Source organism: Triturus cristatus, chromosome 11 (genome assembly GCF_964204655.1).
Source record: "Triturus cristatus chromosome 11, aTriCri1.1, whole genome shotgun sequence".
In the NCBI taxonomy this organism is placed as follows: Eukaryota; Metazoa; Chordata; class Amphibia; order Caudata; family Salamandridae; genus Triturus; species Triturus cristatus.
This window is the reverse complement of record NC_140594.1, coordinates 577,044,228-577,058,573: the sequence shown is the minus strand read 5'-3', so window position 1 is coordinate 577,058,573 and position 14,346 is coordinate 577,044,228. Positions and strand designations below refer to the sequence as shown.

Genomic DNA, 14,346 nt, shown 5'->3' with positions numbered 1-14,346 from the left:
AGCTGGATCAGTGAGTGAATACGTGAGTTTTGATACCGTCCTCGCTTAGGTGATATTCCACGTCAGCATCCTCTAAGTGCTGCTGCTGTCACTCGGAGACCTGCTGGTTGTGTTGATTCTTTGGGTTTCCACATGTTGAGCCTTAGCCCTTACCTCGTAGGTCATTGTTATTTGGAGCATCCACAGCCTAGTGACTACGCTTGAGTCAGGCGCATGTGCCAATTTCTTAGAAAAGGTGTTGAATGCACCTGCATCGTACACTCTGCAACCCAAGCCTCAGTGCTGCGCCTGCTCAGAATGTCGAGGGCAGCCACTATATGCTCGGTTTCATTTTTTCTCAGGAAAATATCACCCGATATTTAATCCTCAAGACAATAAAGGAGTCTTGACTGGTTGGCATCTTTGAAAATTAAAAATCGAATTCATTTTAGGACCCTGTGTGGACTGCAGTGATTGCTGCTAAGAGTGAGCAGTGTTCTCCAAAATCAGTGGCATTCTGTACATAACCTCAGAAGGATGAGGGGCTACGTGGATTCTTTCTGACCTTCAGATGATGCTCAGTTCTCCACAGTAAGTGCATTAGCCCACTGGGCTATCAGGTACGTGTTGACGTAGTGAAGCAAACGTGTTGAACCTGCGAGAGTGCCTTAGGTGGTTGCATGTGCTGTTTGTCGCCCAGCCAGGAAACGTTTTCTAATGTTGCTAGAGTAAGGCAGCCCCCCTCAAATATCACAAGATGTGGGGCGCTTGGTGGAGAGAAATCTGGACTCCCACCCCTCCAGCTTCTCTGCTGAGGGCAGCCTGCCCTGAACAGATATAAAACACAGCATGGGAACGGGAGGCTTTGTATGTGTTTAAGCATGTCTCTATAAGCATCTTGTGGCTGACAAGGCGCCCACGCCTCTGCAGATTTGTACGGCGGTCTCGTGATCCAGCTAAGGTGAGGCTGGCAGTCCAGTGCCCACTTATGGGCACCTCTGGCACATTCTCTGTCTCGGCCATCCCTACCACTACGTCTCTCCCAGCTACAAGTATTAACAGCTTTTGAGCCGTCTGATATTTGGAAAGTTATTCTTATTCGATGACATAGCTCAATGGGTTCCATCACACCTGCTGTGCAAAAGTGTGTCTTTTGTAACGTACGTTAGGACCATTCCTCTTCTCTTTAGGGCTAGTGAGCTGGTGGAATACCTCCTGCAGAAATGTGTGCATGATGACTGTTATGGTTACATGTTCTCGGTAGAGTTGACGCCACCTTTCATCCTGTGGTGGTTAAAAGTATGAGTCCGATTGTTTGATAATAACGTCTATCATCTGAGCACCAAGAAACATTTCAATTAGTTGTTTAATGGCCCTTTTATCCTGCTATTTTAGAATTAGAAAAAAGGAGACATAAAAACGGTGAAATATAGAAGAACAAATAGAGCAAGAAGAGAAACGAGAGAATGAATAACAGCAAGAGAGAACGGGTTGGATAGTTAAAGAAGCGAGGATGGAAGTGCGGGAGAGAAACAGAGGGGGCAGGCGGAGCGCTGACAGGTGCCTGGAGAATTTAGCGCTCAGCCGAGCCCTTCGCTGCTGTTACCCCTGGTCACCCCCAGGGGGCGCTGCGGTTGAGCTCCTGTCGGGCAGCGGCTGCTCTTTAGTCTGGACTAAGCCTGGGAAGCGCAGCTGGGATTTCTCTACTCGGAGCCGCGATTTCCGAGCCACACGGGCACCAACCTCCACTTTTTCTATTGCTTCCTCCAATCTGCTCCCTCCCCATTTAAACACATGGCCCCATAAAGATAAGAAATCGCTTAGGGCAGAAGGAAAGCAGGCGAGCAAGTCCAAGTGGGCCAGCACAAAAAGCCAAAGGGAGGCAACATACATAGCTAATTTCCAATGGCTGGCCACCGTTTAGCATAAACGGTGACGCCAGCCAATGGAAATGAGGGGCGGGGCTTAAAGCCCTCTTCTGAAAATCCTCTCCTACAAAATCTCTCGCGGAGGCGGAGCAGGGCTCTGCCCTGCAACGCCACGCGAGACCTAAAAACATAGTTAAGTAGTAGTTAAAATCTCACAGAGAAAGTACTTGAAATATAGATATGGCAATGCTGCCATCTAGCGGGGAAATCTATGATTACCAGTTTAAACCAAGTAAGGAGGATGTCAATCAGGAGGATTTCTACCATTTGAAAACGATTAAAAGAAAACCAATAACAGGACACCCTACCTATGACCTACACAGTGAGATAATCGCTTGTGATCAGCATCAGTGCCTAATCAATGTCTATTCCAGAACCTTTGTCTAAGCTACGACGGACACAAATGAAATTCCAAGTGTAGGGAGAGGCACAGTAATGGATGGCAGGACGTTATAATTACCCCCAATATTCACTAAATCATATAGGTGAGGTTGCAACCCTGTAACTGTAACCCCATTGAAGTGTGGTGTGTAGTATTTCTATTTGCTGTGAAAATAAAGTACTTTCTTTTTACCTAAAGGATAAGCACTGGGCAAAAAATACATTATTGTGTTTGTTGGTTGATTGCTAACTTCTGACCTCTTGTCCACACACTGTCTCACTGAGAAGCATTTTTAGGTCGAGCGTGAGCCAGCGCGCAAGCGCTGCTCTGCGAAGATCTGTGGTGGTCCAGTACGGAGAGAAGCTTCAACCACTACCCCGCCCTTATTTTTCATTGGCTTGTGTGTTTGTCCTTTGTAAATGCTGTCTTCTGATTCATAATGAGGCATGTTAGTCCCTCCTTAGTAGGGTCATGTCCTCATTTGTATCCTCCCATGGCTACTGGCCCATTTACTTGGATGTTATACGTTTTGTGTGCTTTTTGTTTATTGAGCTGGGACAAAGGCATAGGCCTCGCAGAGCGAGGTGTCCCGGCTCTGTGTTCTCTTTCTCTCTAGTGACAGCAACCTCTTGGGGCGCCTGGAGTGAGAGGACTTTGAATCGCTGTGCGCTGAGCTCCGCGTCAGCCCAGAGGAGGCAGAGGCCGTCTTCTAGCAGCTGGACACCATCCGCGACAGGGCCATCAACTTCCAGAACTTCACCACGGGCTTCCACGGGACCTGGGGCTCACACTGGCTGCGGAGAGGAGGCTCGGGGACTGACGCGAGGGCTCCCAGCGAGCTGGAGGACGAGCACGGAGGAGACCCCTTTAACCCAGCTTGTTTTGCTTGGCAGCGCAGCACGCTATAGCAGCCGCGCGCCTTTCTTTTCATTAGCGTACCCGCCAACGGCGGCCATATGCCTTTATTTGCAAAATGAGCACCTCGCTCCATTGGAAAACCACAAACATATGTTGGAAGCAGCTGGTGTAGGTACATTTCCTTTCTTAAATTTTTTTTATGGTATTCAGAGAAATCTGTTGCAGGTTTGTTTTAATACTTTAATGTTATGTCTACATCTATGCTAAATTACAAAGTTAACTACTCTTTAATGAGTACATACATCTTCCGAGATGCCCAGGTGGCATAGTTCGTATTTTCTTCACAATTTAGATTTCCTGTATTAACCGAATGCACCACCCATAGGCGACCAAGCTAAACTTTCTGTTTTACCTACAACTTCCGACTTGCTATTTAGGGGGAAATAGCTACTGGAAAGCAGATTTATTTGCATATGGTCACGTATTGTATTAGTCATTCGTTTCCTTTGGTCGTATCAGTGCTTCAAGAGTACTCCCCGGCGGTCAATCAAGGGACAGACACATAATCAAACTTATGAATGAATGAATCACTTACGTTTTAGGGCCAAAGTTACACTTTCTTTCTACTACTTCTTACGAGCCTCACATACACCACTCGAAGACTCCTTTGGCCATAGGGCCATCTTAATGGATCATAATTTCAAAGCAGCATATAAAGTCTGCAGAGTACACATACATTTTTATGCTGCATATACCGTGTATGTAATAGTCAGATTATGTAATAGTAATTAATGGTAATTATCCAAAAATGGTAAACTACTGATGCTAACAGATACAGCACCTTCACCATTTACTCCCCCCTACTACGCACTGCTCATTATCACATACAAGTCTGCACTCGTGACATGACATCCTAATGCATCACATATGACATTACCAGATGTATCATCAATTTCATCAGTGGTGAGAACACCGAATGCGGCCTTTACATTATCCTTACCTGAAAACATCACGATTTTTGCTGATTACCAACCCTCTTCTAATAGCACTTGAGGACGTAGAGTGAAAACCAAAACATGACTAATTCAATGTAATAGTCAAATGAGATGCATAAAAGGACGGGGAGGTGAAAGCAACCTTAACTTCCAGACTATATGGGTACCTGAAGTGGGTGAGATAAGGGAATCTGTAATAGCATGGTGTGTCGCGTGACTGCATTAAAACCACATACAGACACTGGTTAAGATGGGCCGCAATTGTTCTGCGGACTGTCGGCGGCAATGTGGAGGGACGGGCACCTTTTACCACACACTTTGGGAATGCCTCTTGATCCAGACATACTGGGAGGCGGTTGGAGAAGCATGCGGAACTGCTTTAACGCTATCTCCCAAAATATGCCTTTTGAATATATGGGATGCCACGGACCTCACCCGCATGGAACAACTATGGCCTGCTACTGGCTTCATGCTGGCGAAGAGTAAGATTGCCCGCAAATAGGGGACTCTTGAGTTGCCAATGATAATTGAGTGGGAGCGAGACGTGGATTGGTGCATGCTAGCTGAACGTGCGGTCTATACAAATAGGGGATGCCCCAAGAAGCAGGACAAGATATGGGGGAAATGGAACACATATCGGGGGAATATCTGCACCTCCCCATCAGAACAAGGACAAGGATTGGGAACGTTAAGTCAGAGGATGACCATTAGAAGAAGGGGAGAGGGAATATACATGTAGAGATATGTAATCAACTGTTCATGATCTGTTGTGATGCATAGTTTTGTTGTCTGTGTCATTTTAACAAATGCCAATAAAATGTTTTTTTTTTTTAAAAACACATACAGGACAACGACGTGGAAGACAGAGGCCTTAGGTACGTGACTGTCTTTGAAGAGCTCATTAGTGAAGTCAGTAGTGGGAAGGAAGCTAGAGAGCTGCAGCGGTATGCAAGCAGTACACTTAAGACTGAGGGGTATGTGATCAGGGTACGTCAGTGCCCAGAGCTTGCCCGGGAGTGGAGTGTGCACATCCTTGCACCCAGTAGCCCACAGTGACATATTCTCCAGAACAAAGTCCAAAGACGGCACAGTACATGGACATGAAGCAAGATCACAAAATGACTGAAATTATGTGCTGACCAGCCATTCAAGGTTTCATGGCCATTCCTAAAATTGAGAAGCCCGATGACTAGTGAATGTTTTTTAAACAGTAGAACAATTACGGAACTGAGTTAAAGTAAATTTGGAAAACCTGGAAGGAGGAGCCTAGCGCGCAACCAAGATGGCCGCGTAGGCTTACGGCTCTCGAGGGCCACCGCAACCTCCCACGTCTATCCTGACTTAATCCTGGTTTATTCGACGGGCGTTTGCAGATGAACTTGCGCTGAGGTGCCACCAGTTTTCCAAATCCGGATCGGACGCCGGGAACCGGAATGGTTGCACTCCGAAGTTTGCGGCCTGCTCTCGCCTTGGTCCCGATCTCGAGCTGGTGAAGTGCCCGGGTACGAAGTGAACAACAGCGGCTGGTTGGGCTCGACCTGTCACGGACCCCGCACTTTCACTTTCGTTTTCAAGCTCGTTTTCTGATATCGGCTGAGAGACTTTGGTGTTTCGGAGGGGCACGGACGGCGGAGTGTCTGGCCTGACTCTCGGACTATACATGGGCTTACTGTCGGCGACGGCTGTGTTCAATTGAATTAGCTACCCGGTCTCTTTTTCCTGGCGTGGGCGGGTGCCAACCTTGGTGGCCTCCGGACGATGGCGGCGAGACTAGACGGAGACAAGTCGAAACCCAAGTCAACTCGGAGGGGTGCCATTACCCAGGTCAATAATATGGATCGATATGCGCAGGCAAAGGGATCCCCTGGTAGCTCACATAAATCGCCTGAGAGGTCTAAAGAGGTCTCGGACCCATCGTCAGAATTGACTTTGCTGGACGTCATGGGCCATTGAGGAGATGAAGACCGCTGTGGGTCAGCAGTTTGATACCTTGGCTCATAAATTGGACGCGGTCCTGATCGATGTGAATTTGGTCAGGGCAGACCTGTCCAAAACTAACGAGCGGGTCGACTCCTTGAGTCAGGCGGCGTCGAGTCTAACTGTTGACGTGGCCGCCCTGCAGACGGAGGTCCGTAGGTTGCGGCTAGCCAGTGATCTGACGGACCGTCGACTTGAGGACTCCGAGAGCAGGGCTAGACAGAACAATGTCCGTATCATTGGAGTGCCGGAAAGGTCGGAGGACTCTGCTGCGGATCTTTTTGTGGAGGATCTGGTGATCAATCGTCTCGCGCCCAAGGGACTGAGCAAGTTCTTTGCAGTGGAGCGGGCCCACAGGATTCCGGGTGGTGCGCCCAAAGTTGGTGCTCCCCCGCGGCCTATAATCGCCCGACTCTTTAACTTTCGGGATAGGGATGCTATCCTTCAGGCGTCGAGGGTGGCCGGGCCGCTGAAGTTTGAGAACTCTAATGTTAGCTTTTACCCGGACTTCACGCAAGCGGTCCAAAAACAACGGCTGGGTTTTTTGGGCGTCAAACGGCGCCTGAGGGACATGGAGCTGAAGTATGCGATGTTATTCCCGGCTAGGCTGCGGGTTGAGTTCCGGGGTCGCTCACACTTTTTCGACCGTCCGGAGGCGGTTGGAGACTGGTTGGATGCCCTGCCTCGGAGACAGGATCGAGACAGTCGGACGGCGGAGCGCGGACAGGATTTGGTGGAGCAGGCCTAGAACTTGGTTCCTGGTGAAGGACTGGACTGGTGACGTTTTGTACCTTGGCTCAACTGGACCCTAGTTTGGCACAATCTGCCCTCCAAATGCCTGGGGGTTGTGGGGAGCTTATTGGGGTCCTTTCCTCCTTCTGGGGTTCTTTTTGTGGTATATGTTAGGGCGACAGGCACACTGCGAGTTGGGGGGGCTGTTTGGGCTCAAGCAGGGGTGCAGGGAGGGGGGAGTTGTGGTTTGGGGATTGTGGGGGAGGGGGGTTGTTGGGGATTGTTTGTTTGTTTCGCAAGGCAATGTGAAGTTCTCTGCTGACTTATCCGGTTTGTGCTTTCCGGGATGTGGGTATCATGCACAGGAGTGGGATGGGGGGTAGGGGATTGAGAATCCTTTTGTGGAATGTAAATGGACTGGGGGACAGGATCAAGCGTGGGGCGGTGTTGCAGTTTTTGAAACGGACTTCGCCCGACATTGTTTTCCTGCAGGAGACACATTTGATTGGGAACTCCTTCCATGCCCTAAATAGGAGGGGCTATCGCCTTGCCGCTCACTCTGGTTTCACTTCTGGCTCTAGGGGAGTGGGCATTTTGGTTAGGGCCTCTCTCCCATTGGAGGTGGACGAGGTGCTTCACGATGATAGGGGGCGCTATGTGGCACTGGTGGGGGGATGGGAGGGTAGGACTGTTTCGCTCGTTGCTGTGTATGTGCCTCCGGGGTTACAGACGGCTACATTTGCTGATCTGGGGCGTTTGGTCCTGGGACTCCCTGGGGGGGTTCTGGTGTTGGGGGGTGACTTTAATGCTGTTGTCTCCGGGTTGGAGGACCGTCACCCCCCCAGGGATCTCCCTAGGGCTCAGGCCTGGTTGGGTGGCTTTTTGGACACCTTGGGACTTGTAGATTGCTGGAGATTGATGCACCCGGGACAGGCGCAATATACCTTTCACTCGGGGGCCCATGGGAGTCTCTCGAGACTTGATTATATGCTTATGCCGGCGATCCAAGCTGGTATGATTGGGGAGGTGCGTCATTTAGCCCGTGGTATTTCTGACCATTCCCCTATATGGTTGCAACTGAAGGATGTCCCTGGGGCAGAGGGGAGAGTAGCACCCGTTAGCCCTTGGTATATACGTAACCCTAAGATCCGCGTGGAGCTGGTCAAGTCCACTGATCACTACTTCAATGATAATGTGGGGTCTGTGTCGTCGACCGTCTCCCTATGGGAGGCTTATAAAGTGGTGATCAGGGGGCAGGCCTTGTCCCTTATCTCCCATGCTAAGAGGTGCGAGAGAGCAGAGGTGGTTCGCCTGGAAAATGAAATAGCTGAAATGGAGGAGGACTTGGAACGGGGAGTTACTGATGCGAAATTGCACGTTTACAGCCTCAAACAATCAGATTATAGAGCGCTAGTCACGGAAGCCGCTAAAGGGATGAGTAGAGAGCAGCAAGGACGACTGTATGATGTGGGGGATAAGGCCGGAAAGTTGATTGCTTGGTTGGATAAGAAGGAGAGAGCGAGCAGGGTGGTGCCCGTTGTGGAGAGAACGGATGGAGTGCGTGTGACTGACCCGGTGGAGATCGTTGACTGCTTCGCGGATTATTTCCGCGGGGTATACTCACCGGTTTCTGTGCGTTCGGAGGAGGATTCTCATCTGTTGCTTAGAGATATTGCATTGCCAACCCTATCGGAGGCTGATGCAGTATTGATGGAGGCGAAGTTGTCGTCAGATGAGATCGCTCTGGCCACTCGCTCGATCGCATCGGGTAAGGCTGTGGGTCCTAATGGTCTTCCCATCGAACTATATAAGTTGCGTCCCGATAAGATAGCGCCGTATCTTCGGGACATGTTTTTCGCGGCACGTGTGGCGGGCTTCCTCCCCCCTGACCAACGTCTCGCCAACATAGTTGTGATACGCAAAGAGGGGAAGCCGCGAGATCGCTGCGCCTCCTATCGGCCCATTTCGCTGTTGAACGCAGAACCCAAAATTCTGGCTAAGGTATTGGCTAATCGACTGGTTCGGGTCGTGGGCGACTTGATTCATCAGGATCAGTCCGATTTCATACCCCATCGGAATACCGCTCTGAATTTGAGGCGGTTGCACGGCGTGCTTGCTAGAGCGGAGTTTATACGTGAGCCGGCCATCTTGGCATCTTTAGATGCCACTATGGCGTTTGCCACTTTGGAGTGGCCGTATATTTGGGCCATGTTGGCGAAATTTGGGTTCGGCCCTGAGTTTATTGGTTGGGTAAAATTATTATATGCTGACCCACTGGCTCAGGTGGTGGTGAATGGTAGGGTGTCGGCTCCCTTCGCACTGGGGAGAGGTACGCGGCAGGGATGTCCGTTGTCACCCCTTCTCTTTGCACTTTCTTTGGAGCCTCTCGCCGCCTGGTTGCGTTGGGAGCCGTCGCTGCGAGGCATTAGATGGACGCCGGAGTTTGAAGACCGTGTCTCCCTTTACGCGGATGACATCCTTCTGTATCTCACCTCTCCCCGACAGTCGCTAATTATATTGGTGGACGTACTGAATTCCTTTGGTCGCAACTCTGGCCTGGTCATTAACTGGGCCAAGTCATGTGTTTACGTCCTCTCGGGCGAGGCCCCCCTCCTACCACGGGATTGCCCCATCCAGATTGCTACACTGGGGTTCAAATATTTGGGAATCTTTATCTCTCTGGATCCCGCGGTCCGCTATGAGCGAAACCTTCTCCCTCCCCTCCAGCGATTAAAGGCCGACGTCGCGAGGTGGCGATGCCTTCCGCTCTCGCCGCTCGGACGGGCGGCATTGTTTAAAATGATGTCGCTACCTCGCTTCTTGTATGCTTTGCAAAATACTCTAGATGTCGTGCCGGCCCGTTATTTCCGGGAGGTGGAGGGTCTTCAGCGCCAACTGTTTTGGGACGGGCGGCCGCGGATTGCTCTCGCCAAGTTGACGCTCCCTTGGTACGATGGGGGGGTCGCCCTCCCCAATATTAAACGATACTATTGGGCGTCTCAGTTGGCGGCGGTGAACCACGGGATATACGGTCCTGCCTTGAATCCGGCCTTCGAGATGGATAAATTTCTGCTCCCGGGTGGGGATTATAATAGGGTGCTGTACTCGGTGACCCCGGACACGCGGTTGACAGGACCCACGCAGGTTGCGGTACGTGTGTGGCACGCGGCGAATGCTGCAATGGGGTGGAGGGATCGCTTGACTCGGGCGACGCCGTTGTATGCCTCCGGGCGGCTGGGCTGTTTGTGGAGATCGAAAGGCTTTGAGAAATGGGATATGATTGGTATATGTAAGGTGGGTGATCTTTGGGCGAAGGGGTCTTTCAAAACGTTTGAAATGCTTAAAACTGAATATAAATTAAACAATAGAGAGTACTTCCGGTATGCGCAAGTTTACCATGCGCTGTGTTTGGTTTTTCCGGACGTTGCTGCTATCCCCGAGTATTCCCCACTGGAGGATAGAGTGTTGGATGGCTACGTGCCCGACAGCACTATTTCTCTGATTTATAAGAAACTCATTAATGATCGCGCGGACTTGCTGCTCCGTCTGCGAGAGGCATGGACGGGCGATGGCTTGGAACTGGACGATGAGGACTGGGTTTCGGCGGTGGCCTCCCCGAAAGAGGTGGCGATCCCGGCCCGCTTACGATTCGTACAACTGACGATCCTTCATAGAGTGTATGTCACAGGGCCCGGTCTGCTGCGTATGGGTTACTCGATGGATGGACTGTGTAAGCGTGGATGTGGCCTGCCGGGTACCTTTCTTCATATCTTATGGGAGTGTTCGGAGGTTGTGCGATTCTGGAATGGTATCCACACCGTAATGGAGGAGGTCACGCACGTCGCTCTGTTGCCAGAGGCTAGGAGGTGTTTGTTGAATGTCTGGGAACCGAATGATTATAATGCGGCACAGACGCAGTGGGTGACTCTGGGGTACATGGTGGCTAAGCGTAACATTGCACAGCTATGGGGCTCCCCGAGGCCGCCCACGATCGAGGTATGGAAGGAGAATATGGACTGGTGTATGTTTAGGGAAAAGACGGTGTATGTGGCGAGAGGCAAGCCAGGGAAATGGACTAAGGTATGGGGTCCATGGAATTTATATCGTGGACGTATCTGCACCCCGCCTCTGCCATTAGAGGTCGATATTGCTTTGTCCCCCTAGCCACGCATTCTGCGGGATGGTGTGAGGTGTGTTCCATGCTTTGTCTTCCCGTTGCCCCCCATTACCGCTTCCAGACAAGAACTGCTTTGGACACTGTACGTTGCTCCCCGTCCTGGGAAGGGCACGCTGCTATTTCGGACTCTCATTGCCTTGAGTGTGTTTTATATTTAATAGAAAATGAAACTGTTTTTTCCGATTGCTCCTGGCCTATGGCCACAGCCTGTTACATGTGCTCACGAACTGCCGGGAGCTTTGCCTCTGGTTCATTTGAATGTGTGGCGTTGCACTGCGGGCCCTCGGGCTCTATAGCGGCCGGCCCTGGTGGTTGTAGGCCCTTGTCTGTATTTTATCGTGTACCTACGGTTTCTAATAAAAAAAAATATTTTTTAAAAAAATTTGGAAAACCTCTCAGGAAAAAAACTCTGCTCTGTTTGCATGCCAAAGTCAGGGGCATTTGACCCATCTGCTTTATTTTCTCTAGCATAATCCTAAACTCCATGCAGGAGTTGTCAAGCATTTGTAATGCACTAGGTCTCGCAACGCTTATAGCTCAAACTTTCAGTAATGCAAGACTTATTGCATTGCAAATGCTTTTTATTGCTTGCTATCACAACCCTGAGAGTGAAGTGCAGATAGAAATACATGGCCAAGAGCCACAGTAGATCAGACGTTAGGACACCAGTGGCAAACAACCCACCCCACTATGGCATTGCCCAGTAGCCCCTGTGGCCCTTTGCTGTGAGTCTGACAGGCATTGTGTCTTAGAGGTAAGAAAAAATGGAGTGCAAACAGAACGGTTATTTGGCACCTCACCCATGCTATCACTAACTTCACCAGGCATGTGGCAGAGATCTATGTTGCAATGATGTTGATGATGGAGGCCCAGACAATTACTCGGTGCTGGTAGAATTGCAAAACAGTTTTGCGGAGGTCCTCCAGGTAGCAGCAATGCTAGCTTTCAATTCCTCTCTATCTCACTCCTGTTACAAGTCACCTTTATAAGACCTTGTCAGAGGTTGTGCCAAATCCATGCAAAAACACACTTAAACAATGTACGGACTGTTGTGAGGTGCACTGATAATAGGTAATGTAATTATATAGTTTAGTTTAAGAGTGAGTTCAGGTAGGATGTACTAGATACGCCCTAGTTGTGTTACATAATAAATGTTTGTTCCTGGGATAAGTTGAGGAGCAGACAGGGTCTCTATGAGTTATGGGATGGTGCTAACTTTAATAAATATTTTAAAAATTAACATTAATGTGGACCTTCATATTGCAAACAATGTTCTCATTGCTAAATCATGAAAGATTCTTGTTGGCGTGCATGCCACTGAAATTGGTATACAAGAGTGATGTTATTTATTTTTTTTTTAGAGTTTTATATAGCGCAAACTAGACCCGAGAGATCGACTATCAGAGCGCTTACAGAGCACCAGTTTCATTACAGAAGACCACATTAATTTTTGTTAGGCATGGGGAGATTAAGTGATTTACCCAGAATCACATGATGTTCAGGGTCGTTGCCGAGACTCGAACCCGGTTCCCCAGCTTCGAGGTCGCCCGCTCTAGCTGTACAGCTACATCCTCTCCCCAGTTATTTAAATTAATACAGCGCACAAATACCAAGCGATGTCTTGGCGCTAACAGTCCTGACGCGAGCTGGAGCACTATTCATTGAATAACCAGGTCTTAAGGGCTTTCCTGAAAGATGTCAAAGAAGGGAGACTTCTGATGGAACAACTTGTGCCTTTAAGGCACACAAAAGTGTTCTATACGGGCACTTGCCACTAGGAATCCTAGGGTGGTGGTTTATTACAATGAGGTTGTGTGGAAACTGTACAGACTTATTACGTAATACTATGCCAGATCTGATGTATGATTTTTGCACTTGTTTTCTGCCTGAGATAGCCCATGAGCCTAAGCTTCTCATTCACAACATCTTCAGCAAGTACCTGAAGTTCACACTCACTGAACTTCACCTTACTCATACGTCCAGGGGCAATGCTATCAAATGGTGTTGGTTTGGAATGCAGGATGGCTGTCAGGGTCTGAAGATTGAAATGGATTGCAATATTCAAGACGCCAGCAGCCGGTTATTCCTCCATAATCTGCCTTTATCAAATCAGGATATTAAAGAATGTGAAAATTGTTATACATACTCTGGTGTGTAGCTAGCAAACATCAGCACTCCGGTGCTGCTGTCTGCTGACAACACTTTACTTTTATCACGCACCCCCATGGGCATACAGGTACTACTAGATAGGTTTGTCAACTTCTGTAAGAGCAGGGGACCAGAAATAAAGGCTGCAAAATCTAAGTTTATGGTCCTAAATACCCACCGCTCATTCAAAAATAAAATGATGGTGGGAGATTGTCTAATTGGGAAACTTGGGAGTCAGACTTTCTGACAATTTTTCCTGGAAGCTCTAACTTGGTAAAAGCAAAACCATTCTACAGCACAGATCAGCAGTGAGCCTGAAAAAGTACAAAGATCGAGCAGAGCTGTCTCACCAGTTCTTGAGGTCTATAGAGTGGTTGCCCTGGGTGGGGCTCTGTCTGGGGCCGAATTATGGGGATACGGGGATGCTAGTCAGATAGCTTGTACTGAAAAGAAATGTTTAAGATCTTTGTTTAACCTTCCAAATAGCACCGCCCTACTATCGTTAAGATGGTTTTTGAACATCCAAAGAATAGACCACATTGCCCGCCTTAGGGCATGTATGTGCGCCACATGTGCACACATGCACGGATCAAGTGTGCAACAGGGTGTCAATGTGACACCCTGCCACCCATGATAATGCCTCCCCTATTACCGATTCGGTATTTACCGAATCGGTAATAGTAACTGGCTTCCCATTCATTCCTATGGGCCTCCAGGCCCATAGGAATCAATGGGAAGGGATGTATTATTACCGATTCGGTAAATACCGATTCATAAATACCGATATTTACCGAATCGGTAATGATTACCGATTAATTACCTACATACTATTTACCGATTCATAAATACCGAATCGCTAAAATTCGGTATTAATGAATCGGTAAATGTTATGCTACCTACATATGGCCCTGTGTGTATTATTGAATTTACATATGCTTTGTGTTGCAGTCACTTTGTACTGCTACACTCTAGTTCTTGTTTTTGTTTTGTTGCTATTATAAGAAAGGGGCTGTGTAGTATGTGGGTATGTATATGTTGCTTAGCACTGTGCTTTGTTAGGTGTATGCTATAAAGTTATGTTCTTATTGGAATGTACGAGGTCACTGTTACAGGGATTCTAGATTGTTAAGAGATCCCACTCATTGACTGCCCTGCTGCCTTGGCGAGCTG

At 48.9% G+C, this 14,346-nt stretch overlaps 1 protein-coding gene across 13 annotated transcripts in view; it reads right to left on the bottom strand.

Annotated features, from left to right (window-relative positions):
• LOC146785113 (outer mitochondrial transmembrane helix translocase-like) overlaps nucleotides 1-14,346 on the bottom strand; it is a 209,064-nt gene that overhangs the window by 160,982 nt on the left and 33,736 nt on the right. The window lies entirely within an intron of this gene.